The sequence below is a fragment of the Crinia signifera genome, chromosome 4 (assembly GCF_055691185.1).
Source record: "Crinia signifera chromosome 4, ASM5569118v1, whole genome shotgun sequence".
Taxonomy (NCBI): Eukaryota; Metazoa; Chordata; class Amphibia; order Anura; family Myobatrachidae; genus Crinia; species Crinia signifera.
The window spans coordinates 133,088,879-133,105,625 of record NC_139220.1 but is presented as its reverse complement, the minus strand read 5'-3'; the positions used below and the strand labels follow the sequence as shown (position 1 = coordinate 133,105,625).

At 44.0% G+C, this 16,747-nt stretch overlaps 2 pseudogenes; one reads left to right on the top strand and one right to left on the bottom strand.

The window, feature by feature from the left end:
• Window positions 1-2,980: 2,980 nt before the first annotated feature.
• On the bottom strand, window positions 2,981-3,099 carry LOC146076092 (5S ribosomal RNA; annotated as a pseudogene).
• A 693-nt stretch (window positions 3,100-3,792) lies between these two features.
• On the top strand, window positions 3,793-3,911 carry LOC146076090 (5S ribosomal RNA; annotated as a pseudogene).
• Window positions 3,912-16,747: the final 12,836 nt, after the last annotated feature.

The following is a 16,747-nucleotide window of genomic DNA, read 5'->3' as shown; positions in this document are numbered from 1 at the left end:
CCAGAACTGCATTTTTGTGTAAAAAATTTAATTTTTCATTTTCACTGCCCAGTTGTACCACAATTGGTGAAACCCCTGGGGGTTTGAAATGTACACTATACCCCTAGATGAATTCCCTGAGGGGTGTAGTTTGCAAAATGGGGTCACTTGTGGGGGGGTTCCACTGTATTGGTGCTTCGGGGGTCTTGCTAATGCGACATAGCACCCACCAACATTCCACCAGAATCTGTGCTGCAAAATCCAAATATCACTCCTTCCCTTCTGAGTCCTGCCATGCACCCAAATGGTATTTTTTGGTCACATGTGAGGCATTGCCGTACTCGGGAGAAATTGGGGCACAGATTTTGGGGTGCTTTGTCTCCTTCATTCCTTGTGAAAATGAAAAATTTTGAGCCAGAACTGCATTTTTGTGTAAAAAAATTAATTTTTCATTTTCACTGCCCAGTTGTACCACAATTGGTGAAACCCCTGGGGGTTTGAAATGTACACTATACCCCTAGATGAATTTCCTGAGGGGTGTAGTTTGCAAAATGGGGTCACTTGTGGGGGGTTCCTAACTTTTAGCATCTTATGGTGCCTAGAAACCTACATGGTGCCTAAAAAGGAGGCTCCAAAATCAAGTAGGTGCTCCTTCTATTATGAAGCCTGTGGTTTGGTCAACGTGCACACTAGGGCCACATATAGGATATTTATGAAAACAAAAGAATTGGGGGAATCAATTTTTAGTCACATTTCTCTAGTAAAATCTACTGTGTTCCTTAGAAAAATGTATTAAAATTGCAAATCTGCAAAAAAAATGAAATTTTGAAATTTCACCTACACTTTGTTTTAATTCCTGTGAAACACCTAAAGGGTTAACAAACTTCCAAAATGCTGTTTTGAATACTGTGAGGGGTGCAGTTTTTGAAATGGCATCATTTATGGGGGTGTCTCACATACAAGTCCCTCAAAGTCACATCAGAACTGAACTGGTCCCTAAAAAAATCAGTGTTTGAAATTTTCTTGAAAATTTGAGAATTTGCTATTCATATTTTAAGCCCCTAGTGTCCAAAAAAATTAAAAGGATGTTGAAATAATGATGGAAACATAAAGTAGACATATGGTCTATGTTAGTTATTAACTATTTTGAGTGGTATGGTTATTTGTCTCACAAGCAGAAAATTTAACACTTTGAAAATTGCTAAATTTTCCATTTTTTTACGACATTTTGGTATTTTTCACAAAAAAACACAGACTGTATCGACCCAAATTTACCACTAACTTGAAGTACAATGTGTCACGAGAAAACAATCTCAAAATCACTGGGATAAGTAAAAGCAAAAAAAAGTTATCCCCACTTAAGTGATACCTGTCAGATTTGAAAAAAAGGGCTCTGTCAGGAAGGCAAAAACAGGCTGCGGCGGGAAGGGGTTAATGTCCTGTATGCTGGTACCAGCATGTTGGGGAGAATTTCTGGGACTTGTAGATTAACAGGCAAATCCAATAGTTACTTTTATTGTATACATTATTGGGCAATTAACCCAGCATCCACCGTCCAGGGGTGCACAGGATTGCCAGTGTTGACTGGTTAGGGGGTGATGGAATTACCTTACTGACTGGAGGAGCCCATGCTGGTTTTAAAAATCACCTGTGTCATGACCCAAGGTCTGAGAAGCACTTAATTACAGTCTAGGTGTGTCTCTAGGCTTGCTCAGAGACTGTCCTCCAGGCTGACGCTGCAGCGTTTTGGTGTCCGTCCGCATATGTGCAACTAGTGACTCCCGCAAGGTTGTCCTGGCAGCAGTGGCTGGGTCACATCCATGGCCTGGTTCTACATGGCAACCTGCGATGGACTTTCTCAGGCCTGTTAACTTTCTCAGGCCTGCCAAGCTTCCCTCCGATTCCTGGCATGGGCGCAGCCATATTGGTTTCACTCACATTAGCCAATCCAGAACCAGTCATTCCTGACATCATTCCTTTACAACCCTGCACTCGCCGCCTATAAATATGCAGAATCTGGTCCAGTAAAGCAGTCAATGCAATCAGTGGCGTAACAATAGCTCCGCAGCCCCCGCGGTAACGGTGAGGCGCTGTGTAGGTTCGGGCTCCGGGGGGAGCTGCGGGGCTATTGTAACGCTACCACTGCTACAGACCCGCAGATTTAGTTGTCGCTGCGGTCCCGGCTCCTCTCCCGGTTTCGTTTGGTGCTATGGAGATGGACCATTATAAAATATTCGCCCCCATATAGCAAAGACAGTTCTCTGAAACTCTTGTGTGGTTGGGTTGGATTGGCACAGGTAAAAATAAATGATCAATATGAATCTCTGATAACCAACATACACACCGTTGCTCCGTTTTAGGATTTTACGGCTGTGGTCTGTGGTTGGTGGTGCTCCCAAAAGAAGAGTTCAATGTTAGATCTTGTCTGCGGTGCGGTCCGGCTCCCTTCCTGGATTCTGCTATGAAAAACGGACCATCACAAAATGTCCGCCCCCATACAGCTGACAGTTTCAGAGAACTGAAAAAAGTAGAGTCTGGAGGTGACTCGAAAGGGAACCCGACAAGGCTTTTTGGGGCACACTTATAAGTAATTGACAAAATATATAATGCGAATGTAATGATGTCTACATATTAAAATATAACTTTTAATGGTACAACATTTAAGATAAAGGTATGGTCCCTCCACTTCGAGGGAATAAGTCAAAGGAAACCCAAACTAATGATGGGTTTATGAATACGTACAGCGAAAATTATTTTATGCATCAACTGTTCCTCTTGCAATACAGTATATTAACAAATGGATAATTGTTATCATGGAGGAAAATGACAGTTGTGATGGCGCAGGACACGCCTCCCTAGTTGCTGAGAGGATGTGAAAAATTGAAGAAGTAAAAGAATGCTGGGGGACAGCAAATGTAGAATTAGGCGATGGGGTAAGAGGGAAAAGAGGGATAGCAATTAAGCATAACTCTCACCGCGCATTAACCTCTGCTGATATGGTAGGCTACAGCACCGACTATTCCCTGTTAGTTCCCCAGACAGGTACTGGGCCGGCCCAACACTGTTTAGCTTCTGGGTTCGGATGGTACCAGGCGGTTTCAGTGTGGTATGGCTGTAAATGGAATATTTGAGAGAGTAGCGCTGGTGGGAGTAAGCTGGAGCGTGCTTCTGCTGTTGGTTAACACCTGAGGGTCTCTCCCTGATACCTTGTATGCATTGCAGGGAGGTAGAATCCGGTGGTGCCAATGAGAGAGCCACTAAATAAGATGGTAGATAGGAAAGTGGTCGGATGTATTTGTCTAGACCCCACTTCTGCTGTCCACAATCATGCACAGTATAGGATTGCGGATGAGAGAGAGGGGGCAAGGCAATCCTCCCATGAGTAAGAGCGAGAAAAGGATGAATGTACCCTCGGTCCAATGAAGGATAATGTTCTAGGTGTCAGGAATTAAATGTTCTGATCACCTGGTGATCAGAACATTTAATTCCTGACACCTAGAACATTATCCTTCATTGGACCGAGGGTACATTCATCCTTTTCTCGCTCTTACTCATGGGAGGATTGCCTTGCCCCCTCTCTCTCATCCGCAATCCTATACTGTGCATGATTGTGGACAGCAGAAGTGGGGTCTAGACAAATACATCCGACCACTTTCCTATCTACCATCTTATTTAGTGGCTCTCTCATTGGCACCACCGGATTCTACCTCCCTGCAATGCATACAAGGTATCAGGGAGAGACCCTCAGGTGTTAACCAACAGCAGAAGCACGCTCCAGCTTACTCCCACCAGCGCTACTCTCTCAAATATTCCATTTACAGCCATACCACACTGAAACCGCCTGGTACCATCCGAACCCAGAAGCTAAACAGTGTTGGGCCGGCCCAGTACCTGTCTGGGGAACTAACAGGGAATAGTCGGTGCTGTAGCCTACCATATCAGCAGAGGTTAATGCGCGGTGAGAGTTATGCTTAATTGCTATCCCTCTTTTCCCTCTTACCCCATCGCCTAATTCTACATTTGCTGTCCCCCAGCATTCTTTTACTTCTTCAATTTTTCACATCCTCTCAGCAACTAGGGAGGCGTGTCCTGCGCCATCACAACTGTCATTTTCCTCCATGATAACAATTATCCATTTGTTAATATACTGTATTGCAAGAGGAACAGTTGATGCATGAAATAATTTTCGCTGTACGTATTCATAAACCCATCATTAGTTTGGGTTTCCTTTGACTTATTCCCTCGAAGTGGAGGGACCATACCTTTATCTTAAATGTTGTACCATTAAAAGTTATATTTTAATATGTAGACATCATTACATTCGCATTATATATTTTGTCAATTATTTATAAGTGTGCCCCAAAAAGCCTTGTCGGGTTCCCTTTCGAGTCACCTCCAGACTCTACTTTTTTCAGTTCTCTGAAACTGTCAGCTGTATGGGGGCGGACATTTTGTGATGGTCCGTTTTTCATAGCAGAATCCAGGAAGGGAGCCGGACCGCACCGCAGACAAGATCTGCGGGTGCTTTCTGCTGGTCACGAAGGTAAGGCACAGGGGGGGGGGGGGGGCATGGGCGGTCGGGTAGGGGGCGCTCCCAAATTATCGTCGAGGGGACGCTCATATTATAGCTACGCCACTGAATGCAATGACGTCCATAGGGTAACAGTTTCTCCTGCTACCTCTGAGAATCTCCTGCTGTCTACAGCATCTGCGACTTACTACCTCGCTGCAGCCACACTCTCTCTAGTGTCTAGACTAGGAAATCACCTTGGGGCTGCCAGAGGGCCAGGTCCATTACAGCTTGATTATCTCCTGTATAACATTGATCATTCATCGCTTTGTCTGCCTTCACTGCTTTCTTATATTGCATCTGCTCACACTTCAGTACAATTTCCTTTACCAGCCACCATTCAGAAAGTCAACATCGATATGACCATCATTGGTAGATATCATCGGTTACAGTCATCATTGGTGGACCTATTCAGTGTCTGTGTTAGTGGTACAGCTAGAGAATCATACTTACCAGTAGTGTTCTCTTGGTGCATCTATGGTCAGCATCGGACAGCGTCGAACACCATTTAAAGTTGTCCAGTGTCTTCTTCATTCACGTCTTCGGACCTCCAACATTGGTTACAGTACATACAGTACATCTTTACTGTACATGCAGTCCAAATTCATTAAAGGACCAAGTATATACACTGGTACTTTGTATGCAAATCCATTACTGTTGGCTGTCTATTCTTGTATAGTTGTATACCATGTACCGCCAAACACAATTATTGTTATGGTTATTACTATATGGAGAAATCCATGTTGGATATATATTTGTCAACATATTATGATAAAACCCAATAAAAAAGATTTTTAATTTAATTTAAAAAAAAGGAACCCAACTTCCGATTTACTCCAGCCTTAGTTCAGAGTCACCCCTCAGATGTGACACCCTGTAGTATTTGGAACCAGGTCTGGCTCAAATCAAACCCTAATACATTTAGCCTATGGTGTCTATGAAACTGCCACTATAGAAGAGATGGATTCAAGTTTGCATATACCCTGGGTATGAGCCCCCCAAAATACCCAAAAGCTTCAAATCTGATGATTAATAAATAAGGCCCCTGCACCATAAGTGTTTCATCCTACACAGGACTTCTTCAGGGGTAATCTTAAAGGTGATACAAATAAGGGTAAGTGGGTTAGAATAATATAATAATTAATTGGGGGTATTCAATTGCTATTAAAAAAAAAAAATGCACTTTTCATCATTCTTAAGTCGAACTTAGGGCCTGATTCAGACCCCTTCGCTGGGCTGCGAATTGTCAGCCCCAGCGGTAATCAGATGACTGTGCATGCCTTGTTGAACAGTTCGCATGCACGAGCCATCTGAGCGAAGTCTAGCCTATGCTTGCTGCTTGCATGGTGATTGACAACCCGTGGGCGTTTGAGGGAGTGCCCCAGAGACCTTAAGCACTCCCCAGTCGTTGGGAGGGAGGGCTGCTGACATCACCAGCAGCCTCCTCCTCGCGGCCTTCCAAGCTGTTATTGAGTCCTTGGCTTATTCAGCGCTGCAAGCAAGGGTCAATCATTTGATGGTGAATTGTGGGGCCATGCCCCTTCCTATCCTAGAACATTCCCCTTGGCTTTGGTGCTCACTGTCCCTCTTTCAAATATGGGGGGGCACCAATGCTCTTGCTGGCACAGGCAGAGCCGGCCCTAGCCTAAATGATGCCCTAGGCAAGATTTTGGCTGGTGCCCCCTAGCACCGCCACTAGTTCCGCCTCTGACCCTGCTCCCCTTTCCCAGCACCATCAACCATCATCATTTTGGTGCTCCTACCCACAATATTTTAAATAGAAACAGTGCACACATTCGGTGTGCAGCCCAAACAGGGGTGTGTTCTTGCTGGGAAGGGGAATGGCCACACAATAGTACCCCAATTCAAATTATGCCACACAGCAGTGCAACTTTATTCACATTATATCATGCGTTGGTGTCCCTTATTTACATTACATCACACAGTAGTACCACTTTACCTTATATACATTACTCCTCACATTATTCAATTTATACCCTTAGAAAAAAATCCTGAGAAAATATTGTATTTTAAGCACCTCTATGGCCACCCTGCAACCCAGCACAAAGCAGTGTGTGCTGGGCAGAGGAGAAGAGCTGCAGCTGCTGCTGTCACTTAAGGGGAGGAGGCCCGGAGCCCACACTGGGCCCTTCCATCAGACTTTGGCCTAGGTAATTTGTACCTCCTACCCCTTTCTCTCGGCACCCCTGATAATACCACACAGTAATGCCCCTTACACATGACACACATTACTGTCCTTATAAACATAATGCCAACCTTTTCTAAATACCCTTCATACACATAATGAAACACATAATGCCCCTTACACATATGTTGCACATTATTAATGCCCTTATACACATGACACACATAATGCCCATTACACATATGTTGCACATTGTTAATGACACAAGAAGAAAAGAATGTCCTTTTGTGAGGTGCACCTAATGAAAAGAATCTAAAATATAACTTTTATTTATTACATTTGTAAAAGGCTGCGATACTTTAAAACCATATAACAGACAAGGGTGGGTAAACACACATAAAAATGGGGTGGCTGGCAGGTGCTTGCTGATAAAGCTGGAATATACAGATTTAATTATATCAGCAAAGATGGCAGTGTGTAGGGCCAATATGTGACCAATTTGTATCTCAGGTACTTAATGTAGCTCGACTAAAAAGTCTGGCTAGTAGCCCTGATGTGTCACCAGATATTTGCTCAATAATACCACAGTTGCTGTGTTTATGCTAATCACAGGCAATATTTATAACACTGAACTGTGGCTCTCCTAGATGTCCGAAAATATCACAGACAGACCTAGACACGCAAAATCCGTGTGTGGTCGGAGGGTGGTGGGGGTATTGCTGTATCAGATAGCGCCCAATCAACAGTAATACCCCTATGTACTAGAGTCCCAATGAGGGGTACCACTAGTCTGAGCAAAAGTAGACTAAGAGCCCTAACAAGGGCTATTAAGTCTAAACACTGCTAAACATCAATCAAAATGCATTGGTAAAGAAAATAATAAATCTATCAGCAAGACACTGCTGCCTGCACACCGCTAGCCGGCGCGCTTCGCAGTTAAGCTTCCTCAGGGCCAACCTGCCTAAGGGACTGTGAGGGTTTAAATACCATATGTCTAATTAAGTGGCCAATCAAAGCACCCATTCATTTGGCGCCAAAACGGCGCAGATGGGACATGTAGACCAATCCAGTATGAGTATTGTGGCACGCCTCTAGAGAGGCTGGGGTGTCTGACATCATCAGGCACAATCATCTATATGTGACCAATCAGAGTCCTCCCTGGATGGGTGTGCGGTCTCTGCAACGGATGTATACATCCGTTGCCATGGTTACCCGCCGGGTGCAGGAGGAAGCTCCCAGCCAGGAGCCCGTGTGTGTCCGACGTGCTCCGTCATCCGGCTCACATAGCCAATGTATACGTCCGTTGCCACGGCAACCTGCCGGGCAGACGGAAGCGCAGTTCTGTTGCTGAGACGCGATGACGTTCACGCGTCACCAGTGTCTCTGCTCTGTTATGATGCGCATTGTGTTGCCATGGCAACCCGTTCTCCTGCACGTCAGATCCCATTCAGTGCTGACCTTCCTGATGTTTTGACACCATCCTAGCCGGTATGGCCATGTTGTATGGCGTGACAAATTCCTAAGTAACTGGAAGGGGGTATAAGTTCAGTACGAAGTGACATGTCTATAATCTGACACTAATAGCGTTATGATGTTGGAATATAGCGTGTAGTAGTTAGTGAGGTCCGGGACAACCCGCTTTCCATTAGATATGAGATATGGGAAAGTATATAATGGTTAATCAGCTAATCAGAGAAGTGGCAAATGTATGGGTGAAATGGCCCATAAGACATCTGCCACGTGGATTCGTCAGAGAGCGAGTCATCCGAACTGACCTCTAGAACTACACAGAGGAATTTTTTAGGGGTGAGTCCCAGAGACACCAGAGACCGTCTAGGCTGGGACACCCCAGGACAAGGAGGGGGAAGAAGAAGAAAAAGACCAATGAGAGAGTGGCGCGAGGACCACAGGGAATTTCAGAGATACAGGAAGTAATACCAGAACCTGATTCCCTCAAGATCATTAATCTCTCATCACATACCCTTACAGACACACAAACCAAAGTGTTACAGAAAGGGTTGTCTTTTTCGCCAACCAGCTCTTTTAATAGATTTGACACAGAAAAAGATCTTAATCTGTACGGACGTAAATTGTTGTTGAAAAAATTCTATTGTACTAGAACTCAGGCGCTAGATACTACTAGCCAACACCTGATCAGTTCCCAGTCCAACCCCACGTCCCCACTCCCCAATAGCGAGGATGACCCGGTCGCCTCTAATAGTGAGGATGTGAATATGATCCGTATCCTCGAGGAGTTACAAATGGAGGGACAAGGTGACATAGAAGATCTGGAGGGAACTCATACAACACGTCCAAACCCGCCCCAACTGAAGAAAAAGTCCAAATTCTGCCCGCAATTTCATACTTGTCCAGTGGTCAAAACCTATATAGATCTAGTGAGTAAAGATCTGGACCAACTGGAAAATGATAAACACATTTATCATTTCGAAAATAACATGTGTCCTGAAGAGAGGAGAGCTCTCAATGAAATCAAATGTTGGGATGACACAATTGTGAAACCATCCGATAAGGGGGGCAATAAAGTTTTGTGGTCACGCACCCTCTATATTGCAGAGTTAAACAAACAACTCGGCGACACAACGTGTTACAAAAAACTCACCTTCAATCCTACACATGATTTTCTGTCCCTTTATTCTAATATGATCAAGGAAGCAGCACATATGGGTACCATCACCAAAACACAGGCTGATTTCCTCCAAGTCAAAGAGGTTAGAATCCCTACCCTCTACCTCCTCCCCAAAATACACAAAAATGCAAGTACACCACCTGGCCGTCCCATAGTGTCCGGCATTGGCAGTTTGACCGAGAGAGCGAGCCAGTTTGTGGATGCTCATCTCAGAGAGCACGTACTAACACTGCCTTCGTACGTACGTGACACTATGGAGGTGCTCAACAAACTCCAAGATGTCGTCATTTCCAAAGATACGTGGATAATTACATGCGACGTTGAGAGTTTGTACACGAGCATACACCATCTTCACGGCCTGGCAGCAGTTAAATACTTTTTAAGGATGGGGAAGGATAATGACTTTCAGGATCTCTTGATCAAACTACTCAGATTTGTCCTGACCAAGAACTACTTCGTTTGCAACGAACAATTCTACCTCCAGGTACGGGGGACTGCGATGGGGAGCACTTGTGCCCCCACGTATGCGAACCTGTACCTGGGGTGGTGGGAGAGGGAAGTTGTTTTCAGCGAAAGCAATGAACCATATACTGACCACGTATTATTATGGGTCAGATATATAGATGATCTTCTGATCCTGTGGGAGGGAGAAAGAGATATGTTTGTGGAATTCATCAGTATCCTTAACAATAACCATCTCAATTTACACCTGACGTATGAGATGAGCAAACAAGGGGTCAATTATTTAGACCTACGCATCACTGTTGAAGATGATGGCTCACTTGTAACAGATCTTTTCCGCAAAGAAACATCAACCAATTCCCTACTACACAGCACCAGCTCTCACTTTCCGCCAGTAATCAAGGGACTCCCCAAGGGAGAATTCCTAAGAACGAAAAGGAATTGCTCTAAGGCTGAGACCTACAAAAAAAGAGCAGGCGAACTCAGTACCAGACTAACAGACAGAGGCTACAGTAAGAGAAGTGTGAGAAAGGCCTTTAAGGATACAAGGGATTACAAGAGAGAACAGCTTCTTGTTCCCAAATCATCTACCGACACCGATTCAGCCAATAACGCAGTACGTTTTATTGGCACATTTTGCCAGGAATGGCGACAGGTGCAAAACATCCTTAATAGACATATACACATTCTCAAAACTGATCCGGATCTGGCAGATATTCTAGACGACAGAGTTCAACTCAGCTGGCGGAGAAGCCGAAACCTCCAGGATATTCTGGTTCAGAGCCATATGGAAAAGATCAAGAAACCCATACACCAGAGGGTAGGCTCATTCAAATGTGGGTCATGCAAAGCCTGTTCAACGATGATCACGAAACATGACTACACAGACAGATATGGACACACCAGTCAAATCAAACAGTACATCAATTGTAATACGGCAGGCGTGATATACAACCTGGAGTGTCCATGCCATAAACAGTACATTGGCAAAACCATTAGACCATTAAAAAAGAGGATCCTCGAACACCTTGCAAGCATTAGAAATGCAGAAAGGGACAGACGGGCAATGAAAGTTCTCACCCCCATTGCCAGGCATTTCTACAAATACCACGGAGGCCAACCGATAGGTCTACGGGCCTATGGCATGCTGCAAGTTGACCTTGGTATCAGGAGAGGAGACCTGGACACTGAACTGCTGAAACGGGAAACTAAGATGATTTTCATGATGAACACAATGGTACCCAGAGGTCTTAATGAGGAAAACAGTTACTCCGCATTCTTATAAACATCAACACCTCTCCCTGACAAAGGTCTTCCTCCCGATCCAATCAACATCATAAGAGATGTGTGACTTCTCCATAAGGCACACACACGTACCAGTGGATTATTAAGGGCAATAGGATACTTACCTCTTTTGATACAGCTACACTCCGATCCTAGTAATATCAACAGAGGTGTTCGACCTCTATATCGGGCACATGCATGTAATAACATGCCATCAGGGTTAACAACGCGCCCACCATATGTGAACCAATGTCCTCTAAGAACGTCAACCGTATGACAATTGACATATACCCTTCAAGAATGTCAACTGAAGGATAATAGGTACATGACACCTCACTAGCTCACATAGTAGCACCATGTTATGATTAAACATCTTTCTCTGATATTTAGGCTTCAGCTGACCCAAAGTGACTATTGAAGGGGATTTTTCAAATCTGGTATACATTAGCCAGCTACAACCCAGACCACTATAACCATGGATCCAGATAAATCCAGAGGTTGCTGGCCCATTATTATGAAGTACATAACCATCTAATGTGTATATAAATTAAACAGGTCCAAACAACCTTAGGAGGACTATCCGCCTCATTACGAGATTTTACTACTGTATATTCAGCTTTATTCATCATCACCTCTTCAACTCAACATGAACATACTTACCCAATTTCCTCTCACTCAATATTCTCAATATCATCCATGGTTCACTTCTTCTAACCTTTATGGACTTCACCCATTTTTTCACCGTATTCCCCACACCCCAAATAGGGGACACTCTCTAAACCCCCCCTCTTTTTCTGACCCTTCATATCTAAGTGTTCACAACTTGCTATATCCTCATTGTAGGATTTATGTTTCCCATACCTAATATCCTTACACGGTTGGGCATACTCTGACCCTCAGGTCCATTATTAATTCATTCCACCTTATCTCAACTGCAGAACCCCCTTTTTCACCTTGTTTCACCTCTTGTTTATGTTTTAGAGTGCTTTTCAACTACTCACCTATTTATTTTTGCAGTGAATATTTCCTTAATGCCATGACCAGGCTCATATAAAGCTTGTCCAATGGCATCACATTCCTCAATTGCAGGACCGTCAGTTCACACTTCACATGTCGACAACTTTGAATAGGGGCACACACACATTCTTTCTCTTTATTTCATCCTATTGGAGTGGCAGATGTCTTATGGGCCATTTCACCCATACATTTGCCACTTCTCTGATTAGCTGATTAACCATTATATACTTTCTAATATCTCATATCTAATGGAAAGCGGGTTGTCCCGGACCTCACTAACTACTACACGCTATATTCCAACATCATAACGCTATTAGTGTCAGATTATAGACATGTCACTTCGTACTGAACTTATACCCCCTTCCAGTTACTTAGGAATTTGTCACGCCATACAACATGGCCATACCGGCTAGGATGGTGTCAAAACATCAGGAAGGTCAGCACTGAATGGGATCTGACGTGCAGGAGAACGGGTTGCCATGGCAACACAATGCGCATCATAACAGAGCAGAGACACTGCTGACGCGTGAACGTCATCGCGTCTCAGCAACAGAACTGCGCTTCCGTCTGCCCGGCAGGTTGCCGTGGCAACGGACGTATACATTGGCTATGTGAGCCGGATGACGGAGCACGTCGGACACACACGGGCTCCTGGCTGGGAGCTTCCTCCTGCACCCGGCGGGTAACCATGGCAACGGATGTATACATCCGTTGCAGAGACCGCACACCCATCCAGGGAGGACTCTGATTGGTCACATATAGATGATTGTGCCTGATGATGTCAGACACCCCAGCCTCTCTAGAGGCGTGCCACAATACTCATACTGGATTGGTCTACATGTCCCATCTGCGCCGTTTTGGCGCCAAATGAATGGGTGCTTTGATTGGCCACTTAATTAGACATATGGTATTTAAACCCTCACAGTCCCTTAGGCAGGTTGGCCCTGAGGAAGCTTAACTGCGAAGCGCGCCGGCTAGCGGTGTGCAGGCAGCAGTGTCTTGCTGATAGATTTATTATTTTCTTTACCAATGCATTTTGATTGATGTTTAGCAGTGTTTAGACTTAATAGCCCTTGTTAGGGCTCTTAGTCTACTTGTGCTCAGACTAGTGGTACCCCTCATTGGGACTCTAGTACATAGGGGTATTACTGTTGATTGGGCGCTATCTGATACAGCAATACCCCCACCACCCTCCGACCACACACGGATTTTGCGTGTCTAGGTCTGTCTGTGATATTTTCGGACATCTAGGAGAGCCACAGTTCAGTGTTATAAATATTGCCTGTGATTAGCATAAACACAGCAACTGTGGTATTATTGAGCAAATATCTGGTGACACATCAGGGCTACTAGCCAGACTTTTTAGTCGAGCTACATTAAGTACCTGAGATACAAATTGGTCACATATTGGCCCTACACACTGCCATCTTTGCTGATATAATTAAATCTGTATATTCCAGCTTTATCAGCAAGCACCTGCCAGCCACCCCATTTTTATGTGTGTTTACCCACCCTTGTCTGTTATATGGTTTTAAAGTATCGCAGCCTTTTACAAATGTAATAAATAAAAGTTATATTTTAGATTCTTTTCATTAGGTGCACCTCACAAAAGGACATTCTTTTCTTCTTGTGTCTTTAGTCTAATTACCTTGTCCTGAGGTAGCACACCCCTACTCTTATTCAAATTTTGTCTATCTGTATAGAGGGGTCCTTCTTATCTTTCAGTCCTGTGCGATCACCCCAAACCCCCTCCCTTCCTGAGCACATTGTTAATGCCCTTATACACTTGACACATGACGGCTGTGCGAGTGCTGTCTGCCAAATTGAGGTAACAGGAATTATGTGTGTCATGTGTAAAAAGCATTAATAATGTGCAATATGTGTAATGGGCATTATGCCCATTACACATATGTTGCACATTATTAATGCTTTTTACACATGACACACATAATTCCTGTTACACATATGTTGCACATTATTAATGCATTTATATGTGACACACATAATGCCCCTTACGCATATGCTGAACACTATTGCACAACCAACCCACCCGCAGACAGCACTCGCACAGCCGATAACACTGTGACCTCTGCCTCTGCTTGGATAAAGATGTTTCCTCATACATCTTGCCTCAATAGGCCATGCAGCTTCTTGCCAGTTCTGCTAACGTTGGGTGCCTTTTTTGCTGAAAATTCATCTTATTTGCATTGTTATGTGACCTGGACACGCAAGCAGCTTCTGATGATTAAAATGATATGCGACATGCCTATATTCTGTGTGTGACTGTGGCTGTACCTGCATACGGAATGCTATGTTACAGTGATATCCATGAATACACTATTTCATATGCAGATACAGCCTTACTCACACACAAAATATAGGCATTTTAATCAGCAGAAGCTGCTGGTGCCCCTAGGCATTTGCCTAGTTTGCCTATGCCTAGGGCCGGCTCTGGGCACAGGGCACCAAATGGAGTATTGCTTTGGAACACCAGACAAAATCTTAGAGCATCAATTTGGTTACAGCAAGTTTGTGATTATATGTTAACTGTAGAATTCCACTTTTTCCTGCAGCTCTGAAAAAAGTCTTATGCGGTGAGAATTTGGCAAGAGATTTTTGACTAAATATTCAAAATTGCCTAGAACTGGGGCAGCCAACTCCAGTCCTCAAGAGCTACCAACAGTTCATGTTTTCCAGATCTCCTAACATAATCACAAGTGAAGTAATTAGCTCCACCTGTGGATCTTTGAAAATGTGTCAGCAATTAATGAATACACCTTTGCAGCAGCTAGGTTGTCTGGAAAATGTGAACTGTCGGTAGCTCTCGAGCACTGGAGTTGGCTACCACTGGCCTAGAAGGTTAACCAAATTCTCCCAGTGTTTCTGCTTAGTACAGTGGTTCCCAAACTGTGTGCCTAGGCACCCTGGGGTGCCTCAGGACACTTGCAGGGCTGCCTTGGGTTGATGGACCAAGATCAATTCATATTATTTATGGTCAATGTACCAGGCAAAACCAGTGCTTGTGGCTGCCAATCATAATATATGTGGACAAACAGAAGCAAATCCTGTCCCTCACCAGATAACTGTGACATAAACACAATGCACTTAATTGAATTTTTTTTTTTCTGAATTTCTCGATAAGAAGCATTTGGCCTAGGGGTGCCTTGAAAATATTTTAATGCTCTAGGGCGCCGTGTTTCGAAAAGGTTTGGGAACCACTGGCTTAGTAAGTATTTCCTAGCATAGATAAGGTGTGTACACACGGTGAGATTTTGGCAGGAGATAGTCAAAATCTCCTAGAAGGTTAGCCAAAATCTTCTTATTTTTCTCCTGCTTAGTCAATATTGTCTAGCATAGATTGCTTAGCATAGATTGACTGTGCAGCCAAGGCAAATTTGACTAGATCATAGGCTATCATTAGTTAGACAAAATCGGTTATACCCCTTTTCCAGCGACCTGATATCCATGGTTTTTGCATATGAACAGGCACCAGCCCAGGACCTTTGTCAGTGGAAATGGTGACAAGGTAAAAATCCTGGGACTAATGATTTTTTACTTGGGACTCGAGCAGGGTTTTTAGCGGGTAAAACACAGGTAATGAGCTGTAGAAACGGCTCTTAGTCGAGGATTTTGTCCCAGACAAGGGAGGCTTGCCATTGCGCAGGTCCCCCCCCCCCCTGCTCAGCTGTTGGACAGTCCCCGCAGGCTGCCTGCAAGCTGGTCCTCGCATGCTGTCCGACCTCCTTCATACTGGTCGCTTGTCCACTGGTTCCCACATGCTGCCCTGCTTTCCTGGGATTCCTGTTTCAGTAGAAACGTCAACCTGGGAAAAACCCGGGAAAACAGGGACATGGGTAAGGGAGACCAACCAAAATCCCAGTTAAAAAATCCTGTGTGTGACCCAGGATTATGGTGGAAAAGCGGTATTAGCCAAAATCTCTTGTGCATCTAGTAAAATCCCTTATGGGCCCTACACGTGGGGCGATATTCAGGCATTTCTAAGTGATTTAGAGCGATTTGGAATCTGGCAACTGTTAATAACCTGCTCGCAGGTTATTAATCGGTCGGGCCAGTATTCGTAACTGAGAACACTGACCCTGACACCTCGTCCAGCACACATCCCTCGGCTGCACTGTGTGCTAAGTGAGACAGAGCGTTCTGAGCGTGTAGGGGCCTTTAGTCAAAGTTTCCCTTTAGCCAATATCTCACCGTGTGTACACAGCTTTACTGTACAATTCCCTTCTGCTGCTGCCCAGGATCTTAAGAAAAACATGACTGACAGTTATTTTTGGAATCTTCCTTCAGGCATTAGACTGATATGAGTTCTTCAACATTTAAATTTGAAGGGAATTTTGTTCTATTGATCTTAAAATTGAACTATCAATTAATAAATGATTATGCTGCAAAATTCCAACAATATACTATACTCATTTCACATCACAATTTTATTCTTATTAATTTGTAATTTATTGCCTTTCTACTTTATTAACAGAGCTAGGCTGACAACTATCATTACAGTCTTCAAAGAAAAATGTCCCAGCATCAAATTAATAAAATTACCAATACCAATATGAAACTGATATAAAATGTTCCCGTCTAATCCTATAAGCTGCAGCAAGGAAAAATCTATAGCGTGTATCAT